The following is a 23,455-nucleotide window of genomic DNA, read 5'->3' on the forward strand; positions in this document are numbered from 1 at the left end:
CCTGCTGTGTACTCAGTGGAACTCGTAAAGTTCCCTGGCCCTAAGCCTTAGTCGTCATAAAACTGGACTTGAGTGCAATGAGAAAAATGATGTGAACTGGCTGGTTTATGTGTAAATAAATAATTCTGTTAGACCAGGAAAGACAAACACATCTAGTGTTAGATCAATATGCCACAAGATAAACAAGGAAATTTTAATTGCCTGGGCATACTCTCCAGCGTAACTGATGTGCAAAGAGATAACAAAGGCCAGGAAGGGAAGTCTGAGAATGAGCTTTCTGTGTGTCTTTGAGCCTCCACAACATTTTGGGCTCTGAGGTTTATTGAGGTCCAAACCATCTGTACACTTTAGTAGAATCTAGCCAGACCTGATTCGAAGGAGGATGTAATAGTGCTGCAGAGAAGGCTGACGTCTCATCCATTATATTCTTGGGAAAAAGGATTTAAGAGCTCAGAAAAACAATGATCACTTGCTTTTTACCACTGCAAGTGCAAATATTTAAAGTCCTATTGAAAAATCCTAGTGTATGTCCAAGGTATTGAGAAGGTCAGCATCGTATTTCCACAGGTAGATTCAAGGATGTGCATGTGTCCTCCCCAAAACCTCACTCTTGCATTTAAGGCCATGGTCTTGCGTACCTAATTTAATAGCTTTCTGGTTTGACCTTAGGTATTTTGCTCACTTCAGTGACAGACTGAGGAGACAATCTGTTGCAGTGCTGACTGCTTATGCAACACTGAGCTGCCTGACCTCCTCCCCTCTTGACAAAACAAGCTTCTTTACTTTCTTAGTTACAAAACGTCCTGGCAATTCTACTGGTATCTGCTTCTTGCATCTAAGCACGTGAAGAAAGGAAAAAGGCAATAATTTGTCCTCTGAGACCACTTTTGTTGCTCATTTGCACAATCCATTGCTAATGGCTCATTGCATATGATTTCCATCACTAACTCCATTTCACATGTGGTGGTGGCTAATGAGGCTAGTAAGCCTCTTACCCTCACTAGAAGAATGAAGAAACATAGTCATTATAAATTAACTCAAAAAGATAAAGTAATTCAGACAGGCTGCAAGCCAACAGGTAGGTAGGTAGGTATCTTGCAGGTGTAGACAGGTAAACAGACAGACATGTAGGTAAACCAACAGATATACAGGCAAGTAAGATATTAGCATCTAGGATCTTTCCACACTTTTCTGTAAAGCACTCTGAGACCTGGATAGAGAAGTGCTAGTATAGACAACATCATATTTCAGCAGATGTTGACATGCTGCAGCAGAGCTTTCTCCATCTATCCACATTTCTAACCACTGAGCTAATGTAATGTGTATTTGGGCATCTGACTCGGCAAGAAATATATTGGAAATAATGGCCTGTTTTTCTTAGGATTTTCCAAACAGCCCTGTTCTAGAGATGCAATTTCTTGTAAGCAAGCAAGAGTTCTTTAACTTCTTTAGAATTTAAATGAAATGTACCCTAAAATCAGTTTACTTTCAGTCTCACAAAGTTATTGGGGTAGAGCTGATGGAAGAATTTATTGAACTCTGATTTTTTTGATTTTTAAAAAGAAAGAGAGGCAGGTCAGAAATAGGGTTTGACTCAGTTAAACCCATTATTTTAAAGTAAGTACTTCTGTCTGACAGTATAGTCAACATCTATAAAGATGATTTTGCATGAATGCTGTTGAAAGATACATTATGAATACCTGAAATACAACTCTAGTGCAAAAAAATGATTATTTTAGGGTGAACATGTAGGAAGACTTTTAATTCCTGCATAAATTGTCAGCCTGTGTAGGCTGGTGACAACAGGGAATGAGCGGGCACCACTGAGCTGTGGTTGTGGTGCCTGCTGGAGCTTCCCATCCAGAACTTGGTTGTGTCTCCTCTGCCACTGGTAGCACCCAGCTCTGCTATGTGCAGCACCTGGCCATGCCCAGCACAGTGCCCTCCTGTGTTATGTGTTATATGTGGTATGCCTCAGTCTTCATTTTAACTTAACTTCATGCCAAGGTCTTAGGCCCAGAATTTGCATGTGTTTTAAAGTGTCTGTTCTCTTCACTACCACTTCATATTTTTGTTTATGCTGTCTTTTACACACCCAATAGCTTCTGTTTCAGCTACTTATGCAGCTTGAGAGTGCTACACCCTGATCCTCGTTCAGTTCATCCCACAGTCATGATGTGTGGGAGCTGTTCACCAGTCACTGTGCAGCTGTGGTGAAGATGTAAGCGGGAGGGCATGGTCAACGTGTCACTAATGTGCAGGGTTACCTTTTGGAGAGCTCTCTGAGAATCAGTGACCTGCAACCTTGACTATACCTTATGGGAACTGGGTACAAGGCACAAAGGAATGGAAGGAGTCCCAAGAATAAATGGAGGAGGGTAAATTAGGTGTCTTGCTGCTTCCAGTTCATGGATACTGGGCTGCAAAGTTGCTTGGAACCCATACATTGTGCTCTGTGTGTGTATGAAGAGTCTTCTGTCTCTGCAGAGGGCCAGCTAGCAACCTGCCTAGAGTACCCTGTGATATGATAATTCTGACTCCATAATCTCCATTTACTCTCTGTTGCTGGCACTTGAAACAACTCTGGGGAAAAGGGCTAAATGGATAGGTCATTTCTCTTTTTATTTTGTTTTAGCCTCCCAATTCTTTCTCACTCTTAATGCTTATAAATTCAAATGGTCAATACTCAGCCTATACTACATTCTAAAATGGCTTGGTGAACATCCTGTGCCCAGCTAAAGTAAATAGCCTCCAAGCACCTTTCTTTATGCTTCTTCCCAAAGAAACGATTTTCATTTATTTTTTCAGTTTGAAAATTAGCCTTATTTCTATAGACAAATGTGGCAATTGAGTTTGACCTGCCAGGGTGTTGCAAAGTGTTTTTCCCATTCTTTGTTATGGACGTGAACATTTTCACTGTTTGAAGTTTGCTTTCTGTCTTACTCGAATGGCAGAATAGAAGCCCGTCTTCGGCAGGGACTGAGGTTTACAGCTGAAGGGGGCTGTTCTGACTTCTTACTTCACACATTCTCACAGCTTTCTATCTCCTGTTAGCAGGCAAGGAAGATCCTTGCTTGGTTTTTACTCATCAGTGCATACTTCTGCAGTCATGGCTCTTCTTTCTCTTAAGTTTGTTCTCTGCATGCCTCTGCAGGAAGAGAGCTGAACTTGTATTAAACACCAGTCACTGAAGAAATCCAGCCTAGCTAAATTGATCTTTTCTTCCTTGTCCCCACTCCAAGCCTAAGACCAGTCCATCAGGCCCTTCCTGAGCAAAATTCTAAGGGTTATCCTCTGAAGCCTGTGGGTGGCTTCCCCTGACCAGCTGGAGGATTCTTCCCTGAGCTGTTCCTTCCACATTACCTTCAGAGGCACATTGCCTCTGCATTGGTCTCTGTCCTCTGGAGCTGTAAAGCTGACCTGAAAGTTTTCATCAGGGCAACTGAACCTGTGGCATCATCCGAACCAAGTCACAGTCCTTGAAACTAGCTGTGGACATTCTTTATATATAATGAGATCTCAGATGTGGGTAGGAGTGTTCAGGGTGTTGAAGGGGATGTCTGTGCTCTTGCTGCACTTTTGTCCTACTCTAAGCATTGCTTATGATTCATTGCTTGATTTGATACTTATTACTTATGATTCATTCCTTTAATTTTAGCCTTTTTAGTTATTTTTACTGTGAACAGAGCTGAGTGCTAGGGACAAGCAACTGACAGTAGGTAGAGCTTGCTGGAAACAAACCTAGGACATAAGCATCTGAGATTCAGAGAGATAGTCTTCACAGTTACAGGCTTGCTGAAAGCAGCTCCTTTCTCAACTTTTACACCAGGCAATGAACTGCTTCCAAACTTCCCTACAGCTCTTGCCTGAAGTAATGCTTGAATCTGCAAAACTGTGACAGGTTTCAGCAGTTGGGAAGATGGAAGGAAAAGATCCACGTGCTGGCAGTCTGTCAAATTCACCCTAAATAAACTGACACCACTGTGTTTCACCTTGGAAACTGTGGCTGTGGCTCCTCCTCAGCCTTCAGCTTCTTCACAGGGCTTTTTCTGGCTTCACTCTCTAGTTTCCTTCCTTTCCACCCGAACACCTATTCCATGGTCTGAGGATCTGAGCACCACTAGATTGGCAACATTTTTTTTTCACCTGTGATTCTTCCCCAAGGCATAATTAAGCACATTCACCACTGGTCAGTTTAAATCTAGAGTCAACTATCAGGTGCTGGGGGTCCTGGTAATTACCCACCAACCTTAAGAATTCATGTTGTCAGTGGTGGGAGCCAGTGCTCTAATGCTGTTGCTCTTTGACAGCCTCATGACCTACGGAAGGATGGTGTTCAGAAACTGGAAACTGAGTTGGGGTTCTATACTATTCCCATTCCTTTCTTGTCCCTGAACCATTCCTGTTGCTCCCACTGAATTTTCAACAAATACATCATGCTTTTCTCAGCTGTGGTTTGATTTGTAAATTTTCTTATCAGGTGTTCTCTTAGCACCTCTCACATGCACAGCACTATGAAATGAAACGCTGATTAACCTGCAAAACTTCCATGTAAGGTTGATGAGCTTTCTGATCCTACATCTGTCCATGGTGAAGCTCTCGGTTGTCTCCAAGCACACAAAAAAGTCAATGTCAGAATCAAGGTTAAAACTCAGAAAGCTTCACCTACTGTTCCCAGGTTCTGACCTTGCTCCTCTGGCAGAAAACCTCCCCATTCAATGTACAGCTGGCACGTTGATGATCCACACCAAAAATACTGGGAAACTTTAACCGTTTCCTGTTCCTGCTGCATCAAGGAAAAGGCTGGAGGGATGCAGCAATGCTGGGTACAAACTATTCCTGCCGGAGAAGAAGGGAGTTTTTCCTAGATGTCAGAGGAAGTTTTTCAGCTTAGTATGAGATGCCCTTGTTTACTTTTACATGCTATGGGGTGGACATCTCTTATTTGCACAAGGTCAGTATAATTGCTCTCCTTGTAAACAAAGAGCTTAATACACTGAGGGGAATTTACTTAACTTGGGCCATGGCAGATTTATAGTTTTTAAATGGAATGCCAGAAGGTTGTTGGCACTTAGGGAATCCTGCTTTGTTATTTCATAATTGCATATTTATGATTCCCACAGCATACTGTTTTTGTCTTGCCATTCATTAATTGAAGGCCTATTAAGCTGTCACTGCTTAGCTTCAAAGTACTGTACTGTAATTCTATCCATTGCTGTGATTGTGCTTTCATTCTTCTGGGGCTGTTTTGGTGGAGATCACTAGCAGCACTGTGGAGAATACATAAGGAGCATGTTCTGCCCTATGAAGCAGGCATAGAAAAAGTGAAGATTGTTGAATGAGCTATTGTCTGAGGAACGCAGTTCCTACAAGAAGGATTAATTACCATCAAGCCCAGGTGCTGGCTTTTTTGAGTGTACTGCTGATGAACAGGATCCCATGTGTTTGTTACTTACTATTCCGGTTGGCAGCTTTAGCAGAGAAACCAGGGTTAAAGCTAGCTTCCCTGGAAACAAAAACCAAAATGCCACTTGGAAACCTTTGTGCATTTCTTGTCTAGGCCAGGATTTTGCAGCTTGTTCATGTCCTTTATTCTTTTCTCCTACTAATGGGCACCCACATTCTTCACTCAATTTCTGAAAAATAGCTGCGTGGCTGTTCCTGTGAAGATAAAGGTAAACCGGAGTGGAGCAAAATGCTTTGCTTAATAAAAGGATATGTATGTGTAATGATGAAAGAGAAAGATCCGAGCCTAGAAGTGCTTCCAGCAGTAGCTCTCCACATGAGGTGCTGGTGTTGGTGGCAAGATCTCCTGACTGGGAAGCCCAGGCAAAGTCAGCAGATAATGTATGGGAGTGACCACACAGCTCCTGAAATGCTCATGGGGCTCCTTTGACTCAGAGGCAGGAATTGTTAGTAATGAGGGTGGTGCAGAGGTTGGTTGGTTGCCTTTTGGCACCTGGCCCTGGCCCTGGCCCTGAGCCCACAGTTCCCAGGCTGGTGAGCTGCACACTGGATGTGTGCATGGCCCTTGAGAGGAGTGAGCAGACCATCCAGCTGCTGACAGCTGGCCTCACATGCACAATCTTACAGGCTTTCTCACACAGCACCACCAACACATGTCCAGATCCACTCTTTTCACCATCTCTTTTTAGGTCTTTCTGTCCAAACTCAAGCCTGGTTCATGTCTCACCAATTTGGTGACCTTCTATGATAGGGCTACAGAACTGAGGGACCGGGTCAAAGCAGTTGGTGCTGTCTACCTGCACTTGTGCAAAGCATTAGACACTGTCCTGCACGATGTCTCTCTAAACTGGAGAGACATCAATTTGATGGATGGACCACTTGGCTGATAAAGAACTGCCTGGATGGCTGCATGCAGAGAGTTGTGGTCAATGGCTCAATGTCCAGCTGGAGATGGGTAATGTGTGGTGTCACTCAGCGGTCAATGTTGGGACCAGTCCTGTTCAAATCTTTGTCAGCAACATGGACAGTGGGATTGAGTGCACCCTCAGCAAGTTTGCCGATGACACCAAGCTGTGTGGTTCGGTTGATCCGCTGGAGGGAAGGAATGCCATCCAGAGGGACCTTGACATGCTTGTGAGGTGGGCTGATGCCAACCTGATGAACTTTAACCATGACAAGTGCAAGGTCCTACACCTGGGTTGGAGCAATCCCAGGCACAGCTACAGGCTGGGCAGAGAAGAGATTCAGAGCAGCCCTGCAGAGAAGGACTTGGGGGTGCTGGTCAATGAGAAAATGAACATGAGCCGGCTTCAGTGTGAGCTTGCAGCCCAGAAAGCAACCGTATCCTGGGCTGCATCAACAGGAGTGTGACCAGCAGGTCGAAGGAGGTGATCCTGCCCCTCTACCCTGCTCTTGTGAGCCCCCACTTGGAGTATTGTGTGCAGTTCTGGTGTCCTCAACATAAAAAGGACATGGATCTGTTGGAACAAGTCCAGAGGAGGCCATGAGGATGATCAAGGGACTGGAGCACCTCCCATATGAAGACAGGCTGAGAAGGTTGGGGCTGTTCAGTATAGAAAAGGGAAGGCTGCATGGAGACCTCATAGCAGCTTCCAGGGTCTGAAGGGAGCCTACAAGGATGCAAGAGAAGGACCCTTCATTAGGGACTACAAGGGGTAATGCATTTAAACTTAACCAGGGGAAGTTCAGGTTAGATATAAGGAAGAAGTTCTTTACTGTGAGGGTGGTGAGACACTGGCATAGCTTGCCCAAAGCAATGGCAAAAGCTTCATCCCTGGCAGTGTTCAAGACCATGGTCAACATGGTCTAGGGTAAGCTGTCCCTGCCTATGGCAGGGGGGTTGGAACTGGATGGTTGGAACTGAGGTCCTTTCCAGCTCAAACCATTCTATGTTTCTATGATAAACTTGCAAGCCTCAGTTTTACCTTTTGCTGCTGCTAATTTACCTTTCCCCGCCCTGCACTCCTTGATTTCCATCAAGGTCTGGGGTGCCTGGGAAGCACTGCCAGAACACTCAACCCCAGAACAGAGTCATTTCAGACTTTGTCACCAGCCCATGTTCTGGGCAGACTTTCTCACCCACTCTCCCTGTCTGTGATCTGCTCTTCCCAATCACTGCAGCAAGTGCAGTACAACAGCTGAGCACCAGCAGGTCTCTGGCAGTTCCCAACATAATTCTCTCCTTTGTGAGCTCATTGCTCATCAGATCCTAAGTATCTATTGGTCATATGGAAGTGAATCTCCCTTCTTCCCATTCTGCTAGAGCATTTTTGCTGCTTTCTATTCCCTTTCTACATATGTGCCAGCTTCTGCAATCCCCATCCATGGCTGTCCGGCTCTGTGACTCTCTACATCTCTTCCATATTCCTCACTTCTTGCAGCAGGCATGCCCTCAGCTTTAGGTACTTTGCCAACCAATAGATTGTCCTTCTGTAGCTTTCTCCTGCTTCTCCTCAAATCTTGTTCTCAGTCTAGTGAGGCAGCCTATTTCCAGCCCTTTTTCAGCATAGGTGTACATGCTTGTATCTACATACGTATATGCTTATAGATACATTAGTTTACCAAGAGTGATTAAATCTATTAGCTTCCCTACCCCTCCCCACTCATTAGACCCCATTGGTCTAACTGATGTCTAAATAGACCAACGGCTGGCTCAAAATGCCCATTTAAAAACTCGGAGAGTCTGATATGTGTGTGCCCTGTGAATCAGATGCTCTCCAACACATACTGTGAGAGAGACTATATCCTCCAAAAAATCAAATGGAAATTTTGAACAGCTCTCTTCCTTTAAATGTCTGTAATGTGTAGTCATGGCAGCAATCCTCTGCCTCCAACAACATTTTTTTTCCAAACTAAAGTGAGGAGGAAGTTCATCTCCTTGACCTGTGTGAACACATTCCACTATTTGATTTGTGCCTTCTCCAAAATCAATATAATCCATTTTTGCTAGAAACTCAATCAGCTGTGCTCAAACTCAGTCTGAACATTAGAAACACTTTAAAGTACAATTGCTAGAGAGTTGCCCAATGGAAGTCTATGTATTACAGTCTGGACTATCAAGATGAACCAGGCACAACCTGGTGGGCAATTTCCCTCCATGGTAGCTCATAATTTCATAATTATTTATATCTGAAATGCTGTTAATAACACAGGTATCTCTTGTAGCCAGCCCAGAAAATACTCATTTGATGCATCAACCAAAGGAATCAATCCAGAGCTAAAAAGATGAAGATAGACTCAGTCACTTGGGATAAAGAAGGCTGAAAGAAGACCAGAAAGAAACTGCTGATGCCCTTCAGAGTTCTTCCTGAATTACCTACCATCTGCTTACTGGTGACTTTCTGGTATTTAGCAGCTAATAATTTCCCAAACCCATTTCTGAAGTAGAATGTCTGTCTGTGTGGGGGCTTTAAATCACCTGACAAAACAGTGCCAAGAAAATACAAGACTGGTTTTTGCCTCCAGACTGTCACTAAGGCTCTGTGAAGAACGTATGTGCCACAATTGATGTAAGTCACCAGATGGACTCCGAGCTTGCAGCCTGCCAGCACTCAGCTTCTGAGACAGACACACATACTTCCACAGCTCCTGTGGCAAGAGGGGTGTGCAGGCAGCATGGTGGGATGAGCCTATGCCCTCATCTGTGCTTTGCCAACTGCCAGGGGTGGACCAGCTTCCCAACACCCATCCCATGCCGGCAATAAGCATTCCCTGCAGGGGCTGTGGGAAGTATGGACCAACCAGTTCCTGACCAACTAAGAGTATTTATTGGCAGATTAGGTACTGAGTTTGACCATAGCAATGGAAGGGTTCGCTAGCGGTTGTTTAAAGGGGTTGAATAACACAAAGTCTTTTGGGAAATGACCCCCAGTCTGAGCTATCATCCTACACCACACTGAAGCAGCACAGGGAATTCAAGGCATCCCAGGTCAGCATGAGGATTCTAGAGCACTTATTAGAGTTGACCTTTAAGCAGAAAGTGATGTTCAGCCACAGAACCATCACTGCTCTAACAGAATCCCTTTGCACTGGAGCGCTGTGCCCTGCGGTCATGGCAGGACTTAACATCTGGGCATGGCTGGGATGCAACAAGCTCAATATTCTTGCCTTGTCTGCTTGCTGCTCTTTGAGCCCAGGCTAAACTGGACATGTTACTTTTCTGGAGGAGGATTAGAGCCCTACTGTGCTACCCTAAAGTTAGGGAATTAGGTGAAATGAGGAGAATCTGTAAACAGCTGGTATTTTAAGGGGCCTTAAAGAGGTGGGTTTATCTCAAAGGCAATTCTAGTTCAGGAACTGTCTCAGAATCAGGCCCCAGCATGGAACTACCCTTCAGCAAGGACTGTGCTCAGGACAGGCTTTGGTACCAGCCTTCATTAATTAAAATTATTGGAAGGAATTTATCCTTCCAATAGGGCTTTTTTCTTCTTTTTTCTTCAGTAGTAAAAGATTCAGCTGATGCACTGAAAATCCTCTCAGGTTCTTTCAGAAACTTTCTAAAGACAGGATCTTATGCTGTGTAGTAGTGGAAGTCTTGCAGGTGACTCACTCCCACTCACAGATTAACCTGGAGACTGCTCTTCTGTTTTTCTCTTTAATCCTCCTGTCTGTTCTTTAGCAAAAACTATTTTGAAGTTAGTGGATGATCTAGAACTCTACAGCTCTTCAGTCACGTTTAACAAGCAAATGTACCAAAAGAAACCCAAAATTTCCACTTCTGTTTTGTACCCAAAATGCAAAAGAAAAAAGCAAAGCACCTCATTTTTTAATTCAACAGCCAGCTCACAGACAGACCTTTTCACAAGGACAGACATTATTTCTGAGCCTGTTTGTGACCTGATGCAAGCAGCTTGAAGCAGCCTCCACATTTAGTGAACCAATGACAGTAATGGATCACAACTGTTGCAAAGCAAAGTAAAAAAGGCCTATAATGAAAATTTGGAAGTAATTTAGACTAATGGGTTCAAATTACTAATAGGGTAGCACATTGGAAAAACTGAGAATGGACTGAAACAACAAAAAAATAGAACAGAAGTCTGGGTTCTATTCAGTTGTTACTTAACAGAATTCCTAAACAGCAGCAGAACTGGGGCCAGAATTCAAGGCTCCGTGTATTCAGCTGTGTCTCTGTCCTTGAGACTATCGACACATTTTGTTTGCTCTGCAAATCTTACATTCATTTGTAGGAAAAGCAGAGGAATCAACAAAAATGATGGTAGCTGTTCCTTTCTACATCTAACAAGCAAGGTTAGCCTATATTCACTGCGAATGTGGTCCTCTTCTACAAGTCTGGATGCCCCCAGGTTGGGAAATGTAATTGCAAGTATAATAACAGTAATACAGCTGGTGATAGAGGAATAAGGCAAGTATAAAAGCTGCCCTGCCTGGACCAAGTATTTTCACTAAGATGACATGTTAGCCAGCAGAACCAATACCACTGTCAGCATTTCAAAAATTGGCAGTCGTTTGACTTGCTTTGTTGTTTTTCAGTGCTTAAGCTCCTTGGGCTGGGTCAGTTTGTCTTGCCCAGAACCAGACTCATACATGTCCAAAGGAACTTTCAGGTCAAACGAGGCATCTTCCTAGTTAGGTGGATGCTGAGTGCAGGGGATCTTTTCTTCTCTTTAGGCTCCAGTATCTGCATTAAGCATCTCATGAAGTGAGTGACCCAGGTCTGCAGATGGAGGCAGAGCTGGGATAGAACTGAGACGTGCTTAGCTTCCCAAATGTTGCTACATAAGGTACACTTCATAACTTGCTATATGCGACAAGTTGCTTTGGGCTTTTTAGTTGTCATCCAACAGACAGCATGAAAATTAGCTCTTATTCCAGCTCCTTTCTCTGTCTGGCTTCTAGTCTCTTTCTGATATAAATACAGGAGCTGGTATATGCCTGTGTGTGTAAAAGATAACAATCCATTCAGATACATACAAAAGGTTTAAAACTATTTCTTTGTGCTTAAAAAATGAATAGATGCAACTGAAATTCTGCTCAAGAATCCAATTAAATAGAGGAATAGTGAATACTGTGTTTGCTTGAGGTGAGGGGAACACATAACTGAGAGTGCTTAGAAATTGCTCATTTGAATTTTCAGCAGGGTTTTATCCCCTCCAAGGGGACAAAGGCAAGGCCTGGACTTTCTGGAGACTTTTCTGTGCCAGCAAATCAGCATTCCTGGTGCGGCACACTGTCCCTGGCCCTTACCATACTGAGAGCAGGATCTTTCCTGTCTGTCATCAATGTCTGGGAAGTTTTTCCCAGTTATTTCTAGCATGAAGGCAAAGCATTTCTTATCAGGTTTCTTACACCAGCCTTCCTTTCAGTGCCTACCTCAGCTCTAGTCTCTGCCAGCACGTGCAGGGCTGGCTGCAACACTCCCTGGCCAGCCCTGCTACAAGCTGAAAGGGCTTTGGCTTCTTTCCAGTTCCAAGCACTGCTGCTCTTTCCTTGGCCTCTGCAAAAGCAGCCCTCCTTCAAATCCAGAGGATGCCCCAGGAGTGCTCCCATGACCTCCTTCCTACCTCTTCTTGCTTTCTAGTCAGCGAAAGCAGATTAAGTTTGCCAAGCCAGTGCCAAGATCACACCTGGGTTTGTGTTGATTCGCTGCTGTCATTTGTTACTGCAGGCAAATCACAAGTTCCTATAGTGCTGCTACCCAAACAGCACATTCCTGTAAACAGTCCAACAAACCAAGGTATATGCCCAGTATGACCCAGGACCCACTGAGGAACATCTCTAAGACAAGAACCTGGGATACAGCACTTCTCATTAGTAAGGAATGTTCTCCAAACCTGCCCAGACACTGGGGGACCCTTCTTTCCTTCCATGCAGGCTTCAATTGTGCAGGCTTTTTGTGCTGTTTCCCTCTGCATGGAATTTCCTGGATATTTATCTGCCAGCAAATTTATTCAGAATAACTTATGCACAGTTTGCACCAAATTTGGTTCTAGGTTTAGAAGAAAGTGAGCAGTTTTGAGGTTAAATAATCATGGTGCATTTGAAAACAGGGGACACGCTGAAGTCTATGCTGTTACATTGGAGAGTTGATAACACAACATTATGCAGCAGTGACTACTTCTGCATAGGACAGGACCTACAGCTATGATTCTCACAGACCTTCCACTGCACACAGTTTGTTCAGCTAAAGCAGTATCTAATTTCTGAATGCATGCTTTTTTCTTTCTCATTTACTTGACCATCCCAGAAGCCTTTCAAGACTTTCTAATAAGGATATTTATTACTCACATGGCACAAGCTTAAGTTCTGTTTGCAATTTAAATTCCTTTGAAAATATCACCAAAAGTAAAAATCTGTCATGCAAACCTGCAAATAACATAAAGAACTCTTCATGGAAAAACTCCGGTAATGCTGCTTTTGCTGACCAGAGAGGTTTTGATGTTCAGTTTATATTGGAAAGCAAAATTTAGATGAGCTCAAAAGAAGTGAAAATAAACCAAGTATTTTGTCACAGCCTTCTGCAACCTGGATGTCAAGGCTGGCAGCTGGGTGGGACACAGCTAGACTGGCCTGTCCCAGCCTAACCAGTGACACCAAGGGGTTTCAGGCACGCATGCTTCCTGGCAAGCATCAGTAATGTTGTAGAGCTCCGATGTCAAGAAGCATTCGGGGAAGAACTGCTGCCAGGTACCTTGTAAATATCTGATTTCTTTTTCAATATAATGGCAAAATAGAATATTATTTTCAAAGCTGGTAGCACGAATGAGTTCACTGGCACTGCCTGGCTGAGCAGGTGAAATGGTGGTAGAAGAGGAGGAGCAGCAGAACTGCCTTCTTTACAGCTTCCCTGCAGCTGGGTGAACCCCCACCTGAAGGGACCCCTGGTAACAGGCAGTCAACCACTGCCAGACATTATGCCCCAGCTTCACATCTGAAAGTTCTTTATTGGGGCAACTGGGTACCAGCTCCAGTGCTGCTGAACACCCCTCTGCCCAGGAGCAAGCTGAATAAGTAGAAGGTATCCACTGGATTTAGAGTGACTCCTTACAGAGCTCTCCTCTGAATCAGGGCTTGGGTCCAAAAGAGCCATACAGGGCATTTTCCAAATCCTCAACAGCATGTGATCCATGCTTAGCAGAGCCAGTGCATGTGGATAGCGATGGACACAGCAGTGTTTGCTTCACAACACTGCACTGTGGTACTGCTGGAGGGGAGAAAACGCAGGGTAAGGATCTTCCTGCTAGCATCCAGATATGCTGGGCAGGGTCTAGCACAACTGTTGAGTGTCTCAGCACATTTTGCTCAAAATTGTTTGCGGGCTAAAAGGCAAATTACTAAAGCAAAATATGCCAGTGCTAGGAAATACATATGGTGTTCGGGAAAGGTCTGTTGAGGGGAACAAACAGCACATGAAAATTGCCGAAGGATATAACTGCATGATGTGTACTTCAGTTTAGAGTCTGAGGAATGTATCACCTGCATCTCATCAGCTGTCTCCTTCCCTCTTCCTACCTGGCCATCTTCCTGCCTGTTTTCTGCTTCAGATGTTCATTCTGCCAGCAGAGAATTGAGGCAACTAGCCTCAAACCTAATACAGAAAAGGGTCAGACCTTAGAGCTGGTTGTTTGGAAATACCTTCATCTCCATGAGTCTTCACATCTTAGCCCACGCACAGCACAGAGGATGAGCTGGGAGGAGGAGCCTGCTCTCTGAGGGAACATCACTGAACAGCCAAGGTTCCTTCTGGCTATTTGTTGGCCATTTGCTTCTCAGTCTGTTGTTTGTTGGTCTGTTGGGGGTTTTTTAAGTCTATTTGTGTTTCAATTTAAACTCCCACATAGATTTCATTCTGGTTTTGTGTTGGAGTACAAAACAAATTAATTCCATGTTTACTTATTTCATAAATCACTGACTTGGGAAGGTCAGACAGTACTTTCTTTTCTTCCTCTTTTGCAGGCCGTTTTCCTAGGGAGCCTAAATTACTGCTGCCATGCTGTCTCTGTGTGTATATCCAGACACAGGTAGGTGTGGGGATCTTTTCACTGACTCCAATTTTTTTAACAAAGGACTATTCCCAGGGGGGCCATGGAGTGAAATCCTAACAGTGTTGTGAAAAAAGTGTATTTGTAGGGTTGGGGAACCCCTGCAACGTGACCTCAGTCTCTTTTAGACACTGAGGAAGTAGCATAAGGGAGAGGTATCACCCATTTGCTAAAGGTGAGGAAAAAAAGCTCCAGTTTGACCTTACACTTCTGAAAATGTTTTGGTCACTAATACCTGGTAAGAGGCTAATCGTATCATTGTCTTAATACACCTCACTTAGAGAGTACCAGCTCCTTCACACTCATTTGGAATAACAACCACACCACCTGCACCAAAAAGAGGCCTGACAACACTACTTCTGACTCTGTGGGATTTACTCTGCTGATTTTATACCTTTGTTATATGAATCAGAGTACCAAAAGCAAACTTCATCTTTTCAACAGACATTCCATTAGAGTCTGTATTACAGAATTTAAGTGTTAGAATGTTTTAATTGTTTATATATTCATATATTTCAAGTTTTCAGACAAATCCACAGGCAGTCACACTGAGTGGACTAGTTCTAGAGTAGCATAAGAGTTAAAGAGACACTGAACCATGTCTAGAAGCTTCCTTAGCTCAGTAAATAACTGACCCAGCATGTCACAGACTTCCATTTATGAGCATTTAAAAGCAAAATCATGCACATAATCAGTCCAATCACTTAGTCACAGCAAAGCTAATGGTAAAAAAATAGCATTTGCACCTTGACTTTTGCAAGCAGCTGTATGATTTATTGTGATTGTATGACTGTAACATTGTCAGTCTGTGATGATTGTACACTAATGTTTATGGATCAGCTGGTGTGAATCTCTGTCCCATGAATCACATGAGCAGCTCAGGAAGGCTGTTTCTACAAGGGGCATTTATGGATTCCACCACTGGGCAAGGTGCAGTACATGCAAAAGGCCTACCAGGGAGGCTGACACAGTAACACAGCAGTTCTGTCCCCTTATTCAGATTCTGCTCCAGTTACCAATTACTCGTCCAGAACAAAATACCTCTCCCCAGCACATCAAAATCTTAAATAGGTGCCATTATTAGTGCCTGATTCAAATCCTTACCTAACCAAACATCATCTGTTTTGTCTGAGCCTCCATTTCACACCTCCCTGAAAGGAAAAGTCTAAGTAAGCCATAGTGAGCTGTTTCACAGAAGAGAAATGAGGAATGATGCCTGAATTTATCTAGCTGAAAGACCCAAGAAATCTACTCTGTACTAAATAGATGTTAATCTCTTTCTTTCTATCATGCATATTTCTCAAGACCTTTCAGAACTGATGAAATATTCATCCCAAATCCTCTGTGTGGTGACATGAAATCGATAACTGTGCTCAGATCCTCCTCCGGCTGTTCTGCACAAGTTCATCAGAATTCACAGCATGCACCCATGATCAGGCTCCCAACTCTGACCTGTGTTTCCAGTTAAAACAAGTGCTCTGTTATACTCACTTTGTTTTATATCTCAGCTCTTTGACTTAGTCTTGACACCTAACCAGAAAATATTAGCAATATGTCTAGAATTAAACACAGGTCAATCTATTATGTCCATTTGATGTAAGTTTAGGAAAAGTGCTTCATTTAACAGGAACCAAAACTCCATTCCTGGATTTGTCATGGCCTGGAAAAATCTGTTCTGTTGCTCTTTTAATCTCAGCTTGTAACCTTTCCTGTAACCTTTGACTGCAGACTCTTCAGTAGGAACCCTGCCTGCAGGTACAGTGCCTCAAAGAGGCCAATCTGTGTTAAGACTCTAGGCTCTCCTGGAACACTTAACAGTTACAATATGTGTGCCCAACACACGCATCATTTGTATTGCAGTCGTCTGCCTTGTTCAGGTATACAGAGAAAGGAATGAAAATCAAGCCCCTGTTCATTGGCACTCCTCCAGAAAGGAGTGTCTGGGGGTGTCTGAGCTCAGGCTACCATCCTGTCTACCCCTCTTGACAGGAAGGAGAATTGTCCACAATCCAGGCTTATGTTCAAAGAAAGAAAAAATCTTATTGTCTGTTACACTGCTGAATTATTCAGAAATTTCTGTTTTCCCTGCAAAAACAAAACTGAGAGAAGGAACTAACAAGCATAGGAATGTCAAAGGTGCTTTCCCCTGAGCACACCATTCACCAATTTGAGGTGCAGCATGGTTACTTTATGATCCCTCCACTCCTGCAAGAGATTTCACAAAGCAGAAACCTTGTCTAAATAAAGACAACCTTGGCAAAGAACATCATTCCAGCTAGTGATTTCTGTCAAGGCAGTCTGTGGTCACAGCAAGGCCATGGAGCAGGAATGGAGAGCAAAGAAGCAATAAAGACATTTTTGTTGAAATGAACAGGAGGAAAATGCAGCTCACTGGTGGAACACACGTAACTACCACTGGGAATGCCTGGTTACTGTGTCTGAAAGAAACATTTCAAGAATATTTATTTCCAGACAGGCTTTTCTCCAGAGCAGGTGGCTTTTACACCTTTTCTAAATGCCTGATCTAATGCTAAACTGCTGATCTAAACAGCAGAAAAGCATCACAAGCATCTCTATATCTCTACATACATACTAGTGTGACAGATGTTAAGAGTGGTACAATGAGCAGGCCATGGATGTTAATTTCCTCACAGGACCTGAATCTCCCTTGAAAATGCTGTATGCCTTCAGGAATCCAAAAGAAGTTGTATTTCAGCTTCATGGAACTCATGGAGGTGCAGCTTCATGGAAGTGCAGCAGGTGAGCACCCTGTTTCAGATAGAGGTTTGCCACAGATAGAGGTTTAGTACAGCAGCCTCTTTCAGTCATGATGTGAATTCTGCAAAGGATCATCAACTTAGACTTACAGTTTGACATAGAAGCCTTCTTTCCGATCCAGGCTCCTGGCTGCACACAGACCTTGGAAGCATTTACCTCCCTAAGTCAGTACCTTGGAAAGCAGAACCCTTATGCAATTATTTCATTGCTCTTTAATACAGTCCCTAGATCAATATTGTCCTTACCTCAAATACAACTGAGGTTCAAGGGGACTGTATGTTCACTCTGTGGAACTTGTGATAGTTACTTCTGAAAATGGGATTGGCCAGGAAACTTATTCTGAGATAACCCTCAGCAGAAACTGGAATTAAAAGAGTTAATAGCTGAGTAACTGCTTCTGCTTTTCTGCAGGGCTTGACAGCACCAGGAGTAGACAGAAAATTTCAACAGACTGACCCTGTGGATGTTCTTTCTTCTCCAGAACATGGTTTCTCCTACCTACAGTAAACGGAAGAAAAGTGTGAGTGGGCAATGGGGGATGAGGATCTCACACAGGCGACCATCAGTTGCTGCAGGCAGACAATACCCTTTAAGAAAGCAGCCTGTCCATAACTTCCTGAAAAAAAAAAGGGGGTCTTAGATAGGATGAGATATATTTTAAGGATGCTCTTTGCCTTTTTCATGAACCTGTTACAGAACTGCTGTTTAAAAAATCCAGTGAGAAACAGTGATGTAGAATAGACACAACTCAGAATATTCTGCTCTTATAATGACAGGCTGTAAATTCCTAATCCTCAAGATAAGGAGAGACAGTCTGTATATCCTATTCTATTGTGTTCAGCAGCTCTTATTTGGTGAAAGGCCATAGATAAGTAAGTTCAACCTATGGTCCAGTAAGAAACCTAGTGAGAATGTGGCATCAAGAATGAAAAAAACTAATTCTTTGTTCAGGTTGGCTGTTCCAGGGTTTCACCACTTTGCTGTTAAAAATTAGTCCTTTTTTCTTACTTAAGCCTCTCTGACTTTGAGAGTGATTTCCAGCCATTGTCTTTCCCCCCCCCACCCCATTAGATGAGGCAGGAATAGACCATATATGATATACAAAGAAGTGCTTATGATTTTTTTTTATTCCTTCCTCTGTTATCTTTTTTGATTAAGAAATTAATTGAATACAACTTAAGGACATGTTCCTGTGCAGAGATTGTAATGCATATTACAAAACTGTCCTGACTCTGCAACATTTCCAAAGCTATTTGTTATGCAACAGTTTTGTTAAGAGTTGGTGGCATATTCCTGACTTCTTATAGAAGTCACATGTGTCAAACTGATGCATCTGACAATACAGTGTAGATCAACCAGCCTTTCTCCTCCCTCCCCCAGTGTACCTTCATGTTTCTGTATTACAGAGATGCTCTGAAGACAGAACCCACAAGGGGTTTTGGTCCTTAGATGCCTGACCCAGCAGTGGTATAAAATACTGACCAAAAAAAGCAAGGGAAGCAGGTCACATACTCCATGCCATCCTACCAAGATTCAGAACATGGTCCCATGGGCACTGTGAGGTATATGCAATTGTAGAGGAAAACAGAAGCAATTTCTTTCTTTGGTCAGGGGGGGTTTGTGGCTGTAGTTCTTAGACGAGCAATGCTACTGTGTTCAGGGAAATGATGTAAATGTAATCCAGTTTCTAACTTTGTACTCGATTCCCACTTGAAATTCTGAAAGGAACATCAAAAAACATCCAGCCCAAGCTCAGGAATTAATGCAAATAGATAAAGAAATAAATACTGTATTTTGTCTGGGTTGCACTCACTGCAAAATGACTACTAAATTCAACTGGTTAAGTAAAACTTTACGATTTGGTTGGTATTCTGGAACACTAGCAAGAGCTGTCATCTTGAAAACAAGAGTGATTCGTCCCAGCACGTAGAGGGTGGGAGCCACGTATAGGTTCTGAAGCTGCTGACCAACATAAACAGGCTGTAGATTTAGTTAGATAATAGTGAAAGTCAAAGAAAAACAGGGAGAGAAAAGAAAACATTTGGTCATAGTCTGAAAAGTGGATGAAAGTTAGAACTGGGAAAACAAATTCAGTAATTCAAACAGGGAAATACTTACTTCTGCTGAAGTATATATAATAAATCATGTTGACAAGATCACGTATGACATTATTCTCTGGCAAACAGTTTGAGAGAGTCTCAAATGAAAAACTGAGTTCCAGATACCTCTAAATGTAATGTAATTACCAAATCAGCATCATATTAAGCACCAAGTAGGCACTTGACTTGAGCTCTGAAGAAGTGCAGATGTAAGTTCTGTTGTTCTGACTGCTCTCTAACAAAACACAACCTTCAGGCTGTTCTGAGTTAGCTCCATTATCTGATGAAAGCTGACACAACTCAGTAATTGCACCCAGATGTTAAGATGTTGTGAACTGAAGCCTTCTGTGCATGAGCTTAACCAACACTGAAGCATGTGCAGCACTGTAAAGACACACGTGATGCTCCTCTTCATCTGACAAAATGGCTGGCATCATATGCAAGTGATTTAATAATAAAATATGTCAGGTAGGCAGCACATTATAGAAACCTTCTGTTATTTTTTGCATGTCCCCTGATGTGCTATGGCTTCTCTGGGGGAGAGTTTGCATCTCAGTGTCATCTTTGTAACTACTAACTTCTGTGGTGAATGAGAGCATTTGTCCAAAATGAATTTGATGTAAGTAGCTTTGCAAGCCCCTGAGCAAGATGCCACTCTGACTGGGAAAACATAAAACACTGATCATTAATCTCAGGTATCTTTGAGACCTCATGTCAAAAATATTTATGTGGGAGCTTGTATTATTGCCACAATAACACAGGGCAAGATACAAGCAGTGGCACAGTTTTCTCTGTGTAAAATGGTATGGTAATATGAGGGGTTTCCCCTTGGTTAAAATGAGTTAGTGGGGAAATCAAAGTGGGTTGAGGTTGTGGAGTACTGACAAATGCTTATTGTACCCTGCATAGCTAGGACATACCTTGAACATCAGCACAGCTCTAGTTTGTGTCCCCTGACTTTCAGCAGAGAGTTGTTTGAGACTCCAGGCTGCACTCTGCCCAGTCTGAATGCTCCTTCTAAATGGTGAGGGCTGGAGGCTAGCTGGGGCTACTGTGACTAGAGCAAGGGATGTGCTGTGTTTCTTCACGTAAGCAAGCAACTCTGTGTTTCTCAGGAAGCACAATGAAAGCTCCTGGTTATGCTGAAAACAAGGAACCAGTCTGGATCTGCTAAGCCCAGTCTGGTCTTGCAGCCTGCAGGAAGGAAAATAAGGGTTAAAGGCACAACAGGGATTTACAAACAGCCAGCTAAACTCACAGGTAGGCAGAAGGGGCAGTTCAGGTCAGCATTTGAGACAGTTTATGCTGGCAGAACATAAGAAGATACCAGAGTAAGAAATTCAGCTTGGAGTAAGCTTTCCTTGGGAAGAACTACCTGTAGTTTTTCAAGCCCACTGCATATTATTGTCTACAGCTGTGGACAATGGCTGAAGTGTAGATCTACCTCCTCCTTGAGCAGAAATCATGTTTTTTTTTGTTCTGGCAAGCAACTATAGAAATTGTATGTGAGTGCAGCCAAGATGGCACAGTCACAAATACAAACCAGAATTCATAGTTAATCGTTAGTGTAGCTTTACCCTTTGTCCTCATTACTTTGCCTTTAAACAGATATAATAAATGCTGTTCATTACTCAGATTTATTCTGAAGGAGACTAAACTTCCCCAGCTCACTCTTTAATCATTCTCTGGCTCACGCTTTTGTCCTTCCTTCCAAAATGCTGGTAATAAATAAAGCTGTTGAAATGGTCACAGCACTGCTGAAAGCCTGCTAGCCCATATATCTTTTTGTATTTATCCCTCTTATTTTTTTTAAACTACACATAGTTTATATACATATAGTTAGATATATAGTTAGATATATATATATAAACTATACATAGCCTCAGTATCTCTTAATTTCAGAAACCTGAGAACTCCAGTATTTCTCATCTCACATTCTGCATCAGAAGATGTCTTCTGAAATGTCTGCTAAAAGTTTGTCTCTAATATTAGTAGCAATGACAGTTGAATAAGAAAATGAAGAGGGCAGCTGCTTGATGTTTGGGCCAAAGGACAAGAAGTAGTGGAATGTGCTGCTTATTTGTCTCCATCTTGTCTTCCATAGCTGAACATAAAAAGAAGGCACGTGCTTATTATTGCTGGTGCCAATTTGGGGTTCAAACTAAAATACCTGTAAGACTAAGTAAAAACATTTTTACTGTAAGGATGATCAAACACTCTAACAAGTTGCCCTGAGAGGCTCTGAATTCTCCATCTCAGGAAATACTCTAATCCCACCTGGACATTGTCCTGGGCAGCCAGCTCTAGCCAATCCTGCTTTCAGCCAGGGCGGCTGGACTAGAAGGAGTTCCTTTCCAACCTCAACCCTTCTGTGACTCCTTGAAGTATCTTTGCTCGTAAAATATTAAGAAGTGCTGCATGCTGTTGGTTTGATGTATTATTTTTTTAATCTGTAAACAAACCATTACTTATTGCTTTGCTCTTTACTTACAAGCTTTTTTTCCTTAACTATGTTGTGGGTTTTGGATTGAAGCAGGTAGAAAAGTTCAAATTACTTGCTTTCTAGCTACCTGAATCATTAATGTATTTGTCCACCAGATTATGTCACCTGCATTTACAGATGCAAAACAAACTCAATGTGAAGGTAAGTAGGACAGTGTCAGAATAATTTTAGGGACATGGGTCCATTACGTACTGACTTAGGACTCCAACAGGTGGGAGATTTCTGCTCACACCCCCAGGCATGTGCATTCCAACTATGCATTTCTAAAAAAAGGTAAAGTAATTACTTCCTTTCCTATAAATCTGTGGTCAGATGTTTTGATTGGTTCTGGAAATATTTTAATAGCTGAGTCTTTCTAAAAGTCAGGCATTTCAAAAAGCCAGGTGACTGTTAAAGGGTCAGGAGACCAGCACAGTGTAGACACTTGCTTCAAGTGCTTTGTTACAGGTGTCAAAAACTAGACTGAAGGAAAATAATAATATCTTTTTTGCAGAAATTTGAAGAAGCCCAACAAGTCATATGCTCCAAGCATATGACCCAGAAGATAATGAAAATTAGTTCCACTGAGAACTCTGACTAATATTTGGGGAATTTTATTGGTAAATAATAAACACCAGCACTTTCTTCCTATTCGCAATTTTGTACTCTGCATTTGTGGTGATGATATCCCCTTGGCTCATGTAATTAAAGGAATTTGCTCTAAATTGCAAGCATGATATTATACCCCTTCCATTGTTAGATACTTCAAAACTATTCATATTGGTAACAGATGCTCAATCATAGACCCAAACTCACAGTTTTGAGAGTAGAATACCATGATCATTGGTGGGTATTGAAGCTGTTTCTGTATCCTACAGACACCTTGTGGCCCCAGCAGTTCTCACACTTCAGGTGGCCACATGATGATATTCTCTTTTCCTTTCTTCAGGTAAACCCATCCTTGTTTTATGCCAAAGCATGCAAAGAGAATTGCACATATTCCAAACCAGTAACAGAGCCATCTATACCAAGAAACTGCGACCATACCACAGAGCAGCTAGTACAGAAATAAGAAAGGAAAAAACACTATACTATAAAGAGAAATCATCACTTCTGTATATTCTCTTGGCTGTAAAGCAAGGAAACAATGCTGGTATAAAAAAATACCTGAATGTCTGAGTGAAATGGGAGCTAAAGTCTTTATAGGATCAAGGAGTAACAGCACCCATTCATCAATCAGACTCTGATTTTTTTTATTTGGAAAACTGCAAGCTGGGAAGGCTGACAAAGTCCCATAATACTATTTCATGCAAAGCGCAGAGCAACGACTCCTAATTAGTAGCCTCCTCCTTGAACCTATGGAATGATGGCTCCACAACCAATTCATTGCCATGCTGAATTCCCCTGGACTGGTTGGGTCAGCTAAACTGCTTTTCATGGATGCAGTTAATCATATGCAGGAGAAAATATTTGTAAAGAAATGCTACAATGAAGGGAATCTGAGCTTGTAAATTATTTAGATTATTTGGAAAGAGATAGTCTGTACAGCACTGATTCATCCAACTTGTGCTTTTAAGTTAATGAACTCTACACACAATTGTAATTTATCA

General features: G+C 42.5%; 2 long non-coding RNA genes across 2 annotated transcripts in view; one reads left to right on the plus strand and one right to left on the minus strand.

The window, feature by feature from the left end:
- The window catches only part of LOC133216902 (uncharacterized), a 448,875-nt gene that overhangs the window by 300,223 nt on the left and 125,197 nt on the right, over positions 1–23,455 (minus strand). The window lies entirely within an intron of this gene.
- Positions 20,331–21,796, plus strand: LOC133216917 (uncharacterized). The gene is made up of 2 exons (XR_009726756.1): positions 20,331–20,623; positions 21,266–21,796. It is a non-coding gene; the product is annotated as an uncharacterized LOC133216917 (long non-coding RNA).

This window comes from Neopsephotus bourkii, unplaced genomic scaffold, assembly GCF_033783945.1.
Source record: "Neopsephotus bourkii isolate Nb327-2 ecotype Australia unplaced genomic scaffold, CSIRO-AGI_Nbou_v1 NB_1067, whole genome shotgun sequence".
NCBI lineage: Eukaryota > Metazoa > Chordata > Aves > Psittaciformes > Psittacidae > Neopsephotus > Neopsephotus bourkii.